This window comes from Mycteria americana, chromosome 2 (genome assembly GCF_035582795.1).
Source record: "Mycteria americana isolate JAX WOST 10 ecotype Jacksonville Zoo and Gardens chromosome 2, USCA_MyAme_1.0, whole genome shotgun sequence".
Lineage (NCBI taxonomy): Eukaryota > Metazoa > Chordata > Aves > Ciconiiformes > Ciconiidae > Mycteria > Mycteria americana.
Window position 1 is genome coordinate 74,974,123 of NC_134366.1, and position 11,492 is coordinate 74,985,614.

General features: G+C 39.6%; 1 protein-coding gene across 3 annotated transcripts in view; it reads right to left on the reverse strand.

The window, feature by feature from the left end:
• RNF144B (ring finger protein 144B) overlaps window positions 1-11,421 on the reverse strand; it is a 93,772-nt gene extending 82,351 nt beyond the window's left edge. Inside the window, exon 1 of one of the 3 annotated variants that reach the window (XM_075493764.1) lies at window positions 11,363-11,421. The gene's annotated coding sequence lies outside the window, so the exon portion shown is untranslated. Of the gene's footprint in view, window positions 1-6,727; window positions 6,976-7,011; window positions 7,363-11,362 lie in introns of those variants that run through there. The other 2 variants (XM_075493760.1, XM_075493763.1) reach the window with 2 other exon arrangements.
• Window positions 11,422-11,492: the final 71 nt, after the last annotated feature.

Below are 11,492 nucleotides of genomic sequence, written 5' to 3' on the forward strand. Positions count from 1 at the left end.
AATAGCCATGACATAACTAAATTCCTAATCTAATGAGAACCATAGCATTTGTTTTAGTAAGTCTTAACTTCTATAGTTAATGCTAGATCCTGGTTTACTTTTCAGTATCTGTATTCCCTCCCAGCAAAGCCCGGAGCAGATTAAGAGAACGGCTTAAACTCACAAACTGAACTGACATTTACAAGTCAGAAGTGACACACAGAAACCCTCTGCAATTGAATCACTCAACCTGCATACTCCCCCACATACTGAAGCTGGCTTCAATAGTGAGATACTTCAATAGTGAGATACATCAGGTCGCAATTTACTGTGGGCAAAAAGACTTTTCTCAGAGTAGCTTCATTCAGGACTCCTTTAAAACAGTGGAAAGACTTTCGCAGGTTTTAGGACATAACAGATCTTATACCCAATTTTAACCAAAATTAAGCAAATTTTTAATGTTTAGGACATGTTTACTTTTCAAGACCAAAATAGGAAGTGTTATAGAACAAGCAGATCTAATAATATTACATATTACAACTTTCTATAAAGCTTTAAAACCTCTTACAGATATATCAGCTATGTTACATTACTAAAGTCTACAATCCTGCACACAACTGTAGAAACCTTTAGGTATGTGAATATTCCATCTTTATTTTGGTAGGCAAATCAGGTAACTACTCTCTAGGTATTTATAGCACTGGGATTTCAGGACCTATTTTTGAGAGGTGAGAGGCAACTACTTCTTCCAACTTACCAGTGCTCAGGTTACAGAGCTCATGTGTGATCAAGGACCTTGTAATCAATGCTGCAATCCACCACTGAAAAGTCTAATTCTCATCAATAATAAAAGCTGCTTTACATAATGGGTATAACTAACTCCCTTAAGGCCTAACTAAGCATCCAAAGAAGCCTTATCCCCACCAAAGGTAGCGGCAAGTGTAATATGTGTTAATTCATGCTAATTTACAGCAGTTTAACAGCACAGCAGTACAAGCCTCACCACATGGTAGCAACCAGGGTACAAGTCTTTCAAAAAACAAATAGCATAAAGCAACTAAGAATGAACTAGAAACAGACACCAGATTTTTAAAATATTTGTTCAATCTTTTATTTACAAAGTAATTAAACACTCAGTGAGAAATGGCAAGGCTAAAACTGTCAAATTATATAGTTGTGTTTATGTAACAGCAGCCTCTTTCCCCAGCTACATTTCAAATGGGAAAAGTGTGTGTGTGTGTGTATTTTTTTTTTTCCCCAATCAAAACCGGGCAACGGATTTTCCCATAAGCTTTCCAGGAAAGTCAATCTCTGGACTAAAACCAAACATAAAAATTTCAGCAGGAAAGGAGAATATTTCATTAAGTTACGAGTATGCAAAGACAACATTCAGACACAAGACGATGGTGAAAATTCTTATGTAACTTTCAATTTAGCAGGCTACTACAGACTACTACCCTTTATAACAAGAACATAACATAACAATTTAAAAAAAACCTCAACTGAATTCAAGGCACAGGTATTATATTGTGTGCTCTCTACTTCTGCCTGATTTTCATATATTAATCTTTAGTATCAGGAACAAATGCTTAAAAAGCATAAGAATGTGTTCTATTCCACAAAGACACTTCTGACCACACAACTATGCATGTTTTGTTCCAAAAAGCAGTAGATAATTTTATAGAATCACAGGATTTTGCCAAGTTTGACAGTTAACAGTTTTGCCAAAATTAAAAAGTTTCAGTTTATTTACAAAATAATTACTTGGAGAAGCTAGGATATTTATTTTGAAATTTCATTTGATGTATCACCTTCTTGTAAGCTGAAGAAGTACAACAAATAGCTACAACAACAAAGGTTCTGTAACCAGCAAAAGTTTCAAGTGTCTTGTGAAATTATTTTTATAAAAGCTGGAAAGAGTAATACCTGAAACACTCCAGAAACTTTTTTAGAATATGAACAAACCCAAGATCTATTTTACCAATTCTTAAATCCTTTAAAATTATTGGGAGTACTACACCTCTCTGCGTATACTGGTTCATTAAAAAGATTTAAGTGAGACAGTTGTTCAACATAGGCCCCAAAAAAGCATCATCTTAACCAACACATTGAAAAAATACCGATTTTAAAGTTGATTTTGCATTTCAAGGTCTTCCTTAAAATCTGCTTACAATGTACCTAAAAGTGTGGAGTGAGGATACAAGAGACATCAGACCTGTGGATACTTTACTCTCACTAACACCTCTTTGCCCTGACAATAGGACATCTACAGTAACAGTTGTTTGGTTGTTTTTTGCTGAAATTCTGAAAAGCACAAACAGTGTAAGTTCTAAGGTCGCTCTCAGAAACTGAAGTAAATAATTTTGTCACATTTTTCATGCCGACAAAACATGCACAAAAAAATACATACATGTTCGCAAACACAGAAGAGAATATCTGTAAGTGAAAAGTCATCAGTGAGCTTATACTGGATATATGTTTGTGGAACACGTTTGGTTTTCTGTCCTATAGCCATCTGCCACAGATCACAACCTGGTGTTTCACCTTAACACGTCAAGCTGTAAAGCATAGCGAGGCTGCTGCTCCATAGACACCAAAACCACGGAAGGAGAGAGAATGGGTATCATAACCATTTCCAGCTAAGCTATCCCTGTTAGCGATTAAAGGTCCTGTGGGACTGTATAGTTTGATCAGTTTACTCTGCTTTTTTCTACTGACTTTTAGGAAAGATGTAAATTTCCATTTTTTTCCCCACCATCAAGGCAGTATGGATGGGGATCACCAGACTTGTAGCCTATTTCCAGTTCTGCTATTAAATGATATTCATACTGAGTCATAAAATGGAAAAAAAACAAAAACAAACAAACAAACAAAGAAAGACAAAACAACAACAACAACAAAAAAAAAAAACCCAACAACTTACTTTACCTGAGCAGCTAGCCCAAATTTGGCATCCTGGAGGTTGTTTCACTTAGATAGACTAATCAGGGGCTGTGTGTGTGTGTATATATATATATATATATATGTGTATGTATGTATATGGAACAGAAGAGGATGGGATAGAGAAAAAGGTGAGACAACGAAAAAAAGTTTCCAACTAGTTTATGAGCTCTTCTGTCACTAAGTATTTACACTGTTATATATGTAATCGAGGGATGAATATTAACTAGCTAGCCTGTGAATTTTCTGAAAAAGCTCAACCAACTACCCACAGATGCATGTGGGCAGTGATGTGATGTTATTCCTGGAAAGTCTATTTGTAATGTCCACATTTCAGAAGTGGTATCACTCATCCTCAGGCAACTGAGTACTCAAATTCTGCCTTCTGTGATATCCTTGCATTAATTGTGACTTGTACTGGGACTGCTGTAACCAAAGTATTTTGCAGAGCAATCTAATTTTTAGAATTACATCAAATAAAATAGTGTCTTCATACTGTCTGCAAAAAAAATAGGATAGCTAAAGTACTGATTTTCATATAAGTGGATACTCTCATGTTTGGGTATTTTGACCAGGAAGGCTTAGCCCAACTTTATAGGAATTACTTTTAAAAAACTATATACAATTCTACTAAACATTTTAAGAACTTATATAGCTTCCATTCACTAGGCATCACGCAGTGTTTCATTTTTTTGAGCAAGCTTCAGAATATCCCTGTAATTATTTTCTTCATATCATACCTACAAAACCCAGGTACAGAAACCTTCACTAATTTGTCTTTGATGACACAGGAGGCAACTATTAGATTCATAGACACAGGCCTGGAAACGTGCCTTCTAGTTCCATACTCAAAACATCTTTCCACTTTTTCAAAGATGAAAATTTAAGCAATATTTGGTAAAACACACTTAAATCTTGAGCAAATGTATTCTAAAATCCATCAACACATGTAAATACACTACTTTGTACTAGGAAGATTTCAGAATCTATTTCTGTTACGGTCATGAGAAAAAGACCGAAATAGGAAAAAGTCTTTCTGTTTAAAGGAGCAATAAAATTTACAACTACAAGCTTCTCTTCTGTACAAAAAACTAAAAAAAGGTTGAGCAGCTGTTCAAGATCAGTACGTTTAAATCAGTGTCTTCCTCCACAAAGAATGGCTGAAGCCCTAGGAGTAAAATTAGGAAGAACTCAAATTCTTCAGAACTGACTGCAGCCTTCCCAGTAAATATCCAGCAACCTTCCCTTTTGCATGGCAGTATCTCTAATCACTCCTATGCCAGCATCTTCATTCCTTTATATCATGTCAAAATAATGAATGCCCTTGAATTTCACTCCTGCTTGTTGTGAGCAAAATCTTCCTCATGTTAAAACATCAGGTGGACTTTTCACTTACCTATTATAATTCCTGCAAGCCAGATTGCTTTCTGGTTAATTACCAAGGTGCAGTCTTTATTTTAACCTCCTGTAAAGAAGAAATTTTTATCACCATGTCCACAGCTGTTAGTCAGGAATGATTAGTTTCACAGCTTTCAAACCTTTCCACATCATTTGAATGCACTACACAATGGCACATTTCAAAATGATGGGCTTCTGCAGCCAGCTACATCCATTGCAAGAAGTGGTGAGTGATTCAGTCCTCTCAGCCTAAATGTACTCTCCCTTTTATGCTTGTTCTTAATCGTTATTGCATATGGATACCTCTTGGAATTATGTAATGCATGCATGTCAGTGCAGATCTATCATGCTCCAAACTTTAAATGAGAGGAATCCATTGAAATTTACTTGAAAAAATGGTAAATGAAAAAGAAACATGCTGAAGAAATGTAGTGACAAAATTCACAACTACAGACTTTTTACCTTTGTATAATGTTTAGATTAGGCTGCAGGTCAGTAGAGGCTTCAGAATATTTACCTTAACTTTCCCCTTCATATGCCAAACAGTTCTTTGAGTCTCACATTCAAAATTAGGCCTTAAACCATATGTTTTCTCCAAAACAAGGATACTGCTATCAAAAATGATATTTCAAATAAGCGTTATCAAATTTGTTTCTGCTTAGAAGTAGCATGACAATATTTAACTAAGTTTTTGCCAATCCATTTCTAATCACTCATACTTAGATATCAAATTTCTGTATAATAAAAAAGATGGGGCATTTTCCCTTTACAGACATTAATAATTTAAAATATGTCTTTCTAGGTTCTTACACTGCAAACAAACTTTACCTAAATGCCCGCTAAAGACGCATTAACATAGAACAGGATCAAACCAAGAACCTGACTTACGAAACAGGAAATCATCTGTCCCACGCTAAACCCCTGCAGCTCTCTACAGGCCTCCTGTAACTTTCCTTGGGGTCCTAGACCATGGTGGAGCCCGCCTCACACTAAGGGGAAGCTAGATGCAGAAATCTGTGAAATCTCTGAGGTCCAGCCACCAGAAAGGAAAATATGAGCTTCCTATATTTAAGTTGTCTCTATTTCAGAATGTCATTACTGGAATTCTTTAAGACATTTTTTTTAACTTTAGAAGTCCTTCTCATACTGACTTTGCAAGGCTATTTATGTGTGTACACATAAAATAGTTTCCCTAAAGCTATTAATTCTGTCATACCGGAATTTCCACTAAAAAGGTCATCAGAACTGAATGCTTATAGCTTTTAGCCCCACAAAACAGCATTGTGGTCTCTTGCCTCTACTAAAAACATGTGTTACATCTATATTTCCAATTCTGCAAGTCCTATTAAAGAGGAGAATCAGTTAAATTGTGCATTATCCAATTTACATACAAATCCTGTATTAAAAGCCTAGCTTGAGCTGACAAGTCACAAAAAATGACAGAAGCTATTGAACAAATTCAGTATCCAGTTAAAGTCAGGTAAATCTAGAATAACAGCTCTGAAACAAATAGAGTTATTGTGGTATAAAGTCTGAAGTAATTGGGAACAGAACTTGGCCACCTGGCATTTACTCACTTCACTAAACCTAAAGCCCCGGAAGGGTCAAACAATGAGTAACTACATAAATTGTGAGAAGAAATGTCTAGAAACACAGGATACAGAGGTGAAATGAGGATAAATGCTTTGCTTTCATGCTGAACTTTCTGGATTTTGTTAGTCTAAGCCAGGCCATGGATATTGCTTTAATATGCCATCAATGTTTTCAGTGTGTGAAATTCCACTCATTTAAAAATAAGACACGATTCATACAGAATTGACATGGCAGGCCCTGGAATTTTAAAGTAGCTTAAAGATAATAGACAGATGTATAAAACTTTAAACAACTTTGGCTGGGATTTCTTTTCCTCTATAATAAATGTAATTGTTTCAACTATGGACTGTGAATACTTGGAGACTTTAATATTTGTTTCTATATCTAGTTTATATATTTCAGAATAAATACTAAGGGCTCAAATCTGAAAAGTGAGAAGATTGTTCACAGTGGTAGTCTCTTCAAGGCTTACAAGCTTTTGTAGGGTTGCACTTGCACCTCACATGTGGCAAAGCATACCTAGGGAAAAGGCATGTGGAAAATACCTTAAAATGCCTGTTAAAATTACAGAGAGTACATGCTTAAATGAATGTTGGCTAAAAAAATTAAAGCCTTAATTAGGCTTCAGAATATTACTTGTAAGTATGTAAAATGAAACCCCACGCTATGTTAAGCCCTGGAGCAAACCTGCGTTCACAAGCTCCCAGAGTCGAGAGGAATCACACGAAAATCCCAAAGCTGAGAAAAGTTCACCTCTTTTGCAGAAGACAACGCAATTAACACACATGCCCCGAGCCAGCAATCACCGCCTGTTCACCTGAGAGGCGGGGGTGAAGAAGCCCGCCCGCCTGCCTGGCTTCAGGCAAGGAGGGAAGCGAGCTCAGCTCCCTCCCTCGCTTTTGCAGGTGCCCGTCGGTGTCCAGGGGCAGCCCCGGGGCCGCCAGGGGAAACGCGGAGCAGCAGCGCTGGGAGCGCACCGGCGGCGGCACGGAGCGCAGCGCCTCCCGCTGCCGGGGGTGCCCGGCCAGGGCGCGGCGGCCGCTCGGGACGGGGAGCGCAGGGCAGCCTGCGCAGCCCCTGCTGCCGCACGCCGTTCCCTACCTTTGCCCCTCGCCGCCCACGGCTGGGGCCGCGACGTGTTAAGCCTGGCGGCGGTTTTCTCCGGGATGCGGCGCGGGTGGGACAGTGGGGGCGGTAACTCGCGGGAAGGCGGCCGGGGGAGCTGCCGTGAACCCCTGGTCCGCGCTCCCGTCCTCCTTCCCTCGCTGCTCTCCTCCGCCTTGCGCATCAGCCTCCTGGCCGAGGCGGCTGCCGGCGAGCGCGGCGCTACAGCCGGTGCCCCCTGCACGCCTGCCCCGCCGCCGCGGGCGGAGAACGGAGGAAGCGGCGGCCCCGGGCAGGGCCGGGGGCGGGGGGTGCCCCCGCCGCCGAGGCCGCTGCCGGCGGCGCGCCCGGGCGTGCAACTGCAGGCGGCGCTGCCGCCGCCGCCCCCTCGTACAAAGGGCAAATTCATGTTGCGTTTCCCGAGCGGAGCCGTGGAAGGGCTCGGTGCCGGGTGAGTCCCACAGCTACCGGACGGCGCGGGGGGGAGGACCCTCACTCGGAAAAGAAAAGCCTCTTGTCTTCTGGAGAATGTCAAATTATTACCAAGATCACCTTAAATTGTTAGAAAGCGGCAAATTTTTCATTTTTCTCGGTTTTGGTTGCTTGGGTGCTGGGTTTTTTCAAAGACAGGTTGCCACTAACTACACACAATGCATGTGGAAAACCACCAGTTTTGCTTTGTAGCCCAACCAGACGATGAGCGAACTGCAATCTTGTCCTAGTGCAAAGTAGGAATACCCCTGGAAATGTTTTCCACTTACAATGCACTGGAAAATGTGCAATGGTAAATTAACAACTGTACCAAAACCTATAGACCTGTCAAGTAGAAATTTACAGACTCAAACCTTAAAGCCTAAATGAATTGACAACGTTTCTTTTTCTGAAGTGTGGGTGACATAACATTTACATAGGTAACTGGCACATACACGCACTATTCATGGCAAAACTCTCTCAAAAGTAGCAGGGGGCCAGTAACCAATTGAGCATTCACCACAGGTTGGATTCTGTCCTTGCGGTACTGCACGAGGGAAACCATCCTGCTAACAGTTCTTGAACAGTGAGCAGCGTGTGGGACCTTGAGATGAAAGCCCTTTTACCACCCCTACCCTCAGCGTCAGCAGAGGGATGCAGGAGAATTTGCAGAGCTATCGCCTGTAAGAGCTACATGTCAGCTGTTCAGAGTTCCCAGACTGTACCTGTAGACCTAAATACTAGATCTACTACTAGATCGAAATTTTTTTATAGAACAGCCATGCATGCTTTGACTGAACATACAGTTGTAGATGTTATTAAACACACACAAAGCAGTAATTTTCAAACCCGTCAGAGTAAGATTTAACTTCATGGTAACTGGAAGGTTAACAGAAATCCCAACAGAGAGCTCAGTCTGACAGAGTACAGTGTTGTCATTCACAAACAGATGGAAAAGGTGACTTTATGTACTATTTTGATTCATTGTCTATCTCTGATGTTTCTTATTACTTTATAATTTTGTTGAATCTTTGCATATACTTACCCTGAAACGTGGCCCATATAGTGATTTCTAAAATATAGGGAAACTGCTTAGATCGATTCATATCCATTACTCATCTCATGTTTGTGAGCATTTGTATTTACAAGGACAACTCTTTAATCTCCTTAAGGGTAAGAAACAGATGACAAGTGTGGATGATGCAATAGTCTGCTAATCCTGAAACACTTAGATGGGGAATGAAAAGGGGAACACAGGATGTCAGAAGTGAGCAGGACCCCCTCAGGAAACACTTTGCAAATCAGATATTCCTATCAGTCAACAACTGTAAAATACCTTGCACAAATATGCAGTGAACACTTGGAGATACTCGGCATATGTTATTAATCACACCATAACTTAACTACATACTGCTCAAAGAATTTTCAAGTTTCTCTTGTCTTGTAAATTGTCTTAATTAGCTCAATTATCAGTTCATATTTAGATTCCTGCTTTCAGGAGCAATTACATTACCCTTAGATTCAAAAGCCATATCATGCTTCTAACGTTAATAGATATGTACTTGGCATTTACACAGGACTTTCCTCAGCATTTCATAGACAAGCCACTTTGACATTTCTAGGAAATATGTAGTCACATGACTGTTACAGAGAAACTGAAGTGTGTACGTGTATTTATATGACTCATACAAGCACACAAAGCAACAGTACCTACATTATTAAAAAGTAGCATCCCATAATTTGTTGCTGTGGTATTTTAACTCTATGGATAAAATTCCTAATGAGAGTTACTGAGCACTTACTTTCATGCAGGGCACTTTCTCTGCAATCTACAGATGACCTTCTCTGTAATTTTGGCTACAGCAGGTCTGCTAGTTTCTGCGTTGATGGCAGGGCGCTGCAGTAACCAGTCACTTTGGAAACAAAACAAACACAATCCTGGGGGACTTTGTGTACTCTGTGAAGCCTACACTTCTATTCCCAAAAGCTTCCCAAAAACTGCCGTCTGCTCTCCACTGAAAGCCAATCAACTTTGCTTGCTAATACAAGCTAACCGAAAAGAGCTGTTTATATTAACAGAGGCTGGTAACCACGTTTAAAATTGCACTGCCTGGTGGACGCCACCATACACTACAAGCTTGTAATGTAACTTCAAACGTGCCAGCTTCTTCTTTTTACAGCACCTTCAAACCATTTTTCACCATTTAATTCTATTGAGTTACAATGTCTAAGAAACATACCCGTTGATATCTAGAAGTGAGCCCAAGGTACCTCCAGGATAACGATGTTTTATGGAACTGGTATTTGCAGGTGGAGCTAGCTGTCAAAACTAAGAGAGCATCCTTAACATTGGGACTATGGCAGTGGAAGAGCAGCCTCTTCGTGATGGAATAAGAAGAGCAGGTTACAGTAGGCAGCTTTTGCATTAACTCCAAGAACCTCTTAGAATCACTTATCCCTCTCCAATTATAGCCTTCCTCCAGAACCAAGGTTTTTAAATTGCCTTTAGTACCTTTCACTATACTGTGTAAACACCTTAGATAATGCTAACATTTTACACCAATATAATTATCTCTTCCAGGTCCTCCAACTCCCAGCTGAAACTGTATCATTAAGTTAACTTCATCAGGTTGGGTGGAGAAAAGGCAGCATTATAGAAGTGTCGATACAGTGAAGCATCCCAAAGCAGCGTATTGAGAACAAGCATTCTTACTCATAGTAAAAATGAGAAAATAAACCAGTTTTGGTCTCTTTTCTTGAATTTAGCAATTTCCTTTTAACACATATGTGAAATTTTCTCAAATTTGCCCCCTCCTTCTCCCAAATTCTAGCTTTGCAGATTTTTTCTAAAAGTCTTTTTAATCTATATTGTCTCAATCTTGTCTGGGAGATGCAACAACCACTTATTAAACTGCTAACAGCATAGTGAAACTACTCCATAAACTTATAAATCAAAAAGATACTATGAAGGGCAGAGAAGGTTTCAAAACATAGAACCAAGAAAAGTTAGTTATCATAGGTGTTGAAGTTCTGCCAGAAGAAAGCTGTGACAAAATGCAATTTACCTGCACTGAATATATCAGTTCCTAAAATACTGGATTGGGTCTACGTTTAAGGGTCTGTCTGCTACTAAAGTGATATGTCTTCACTAAAAGGATCAATGAAGCCATTATCTTCTATTTCTCCTCAAGATGCAGCTCTAATGTGATATGTGTAGGACATTAACATAGGTAGTTTAATTAGGTAAATCATCTCCACTGGGTAAACACATCCCTCTTTACAAAATGACGGTCTAATTTATCATCACAACCTGAAGCACAGCCTTTGGATGTCTTCCGTCATGATTCTGAACTAATCCAAACCTATTCATCTTATAGAAGTAGCCTGTTGTCTTCAAACATCTGTCTTGTGCCGTTTGTGTAGCCCATGGCTTAATGAGGAGATATTTTTGTCTCCTTATTGTGTCTTAACTTCAGGCTTGTCTAATTATGTATTGTTGGTAAATAATTTACATTTTCCCTTTTAAGACCACCACCATCTGTGATTGCACCAGCTTTAAAAACTTTGAAAAAAGGAATCTGCATCTCTGTTGCCTAAATTGGGGGGTGATTAATATACACTCCCCAGACTTTCCTTTTGTGCACAGTATATGAATTGTAGTATTTCCTAAGTATTTTCCTATTCCAGATTCTATTATTTTGTACTATTTGTATTACACATATTTCCTAGTTTTATCACCAATGCTATATCACTATGCTTTACACACGCCTAAGATTAAGAATTCACATCAGCGTGACAATTTTCTCTTTTCCTCTCTCTTCTTACCCCTTTACCTGGTCCCTCCCAAAGTAAAAGCCACCTACCTACAGCTACTCACACTAGCCAAAAAGCTGCGGTCAGTACAAATGTGGCTTCGAGGCAGTCATCGGCACTGGCTAGTTCGGGCTACTTCCTTCTCCAATGTATTTTCTGAGTACTCCTGACTCCTGCTGAAGGCACCTTAAGCC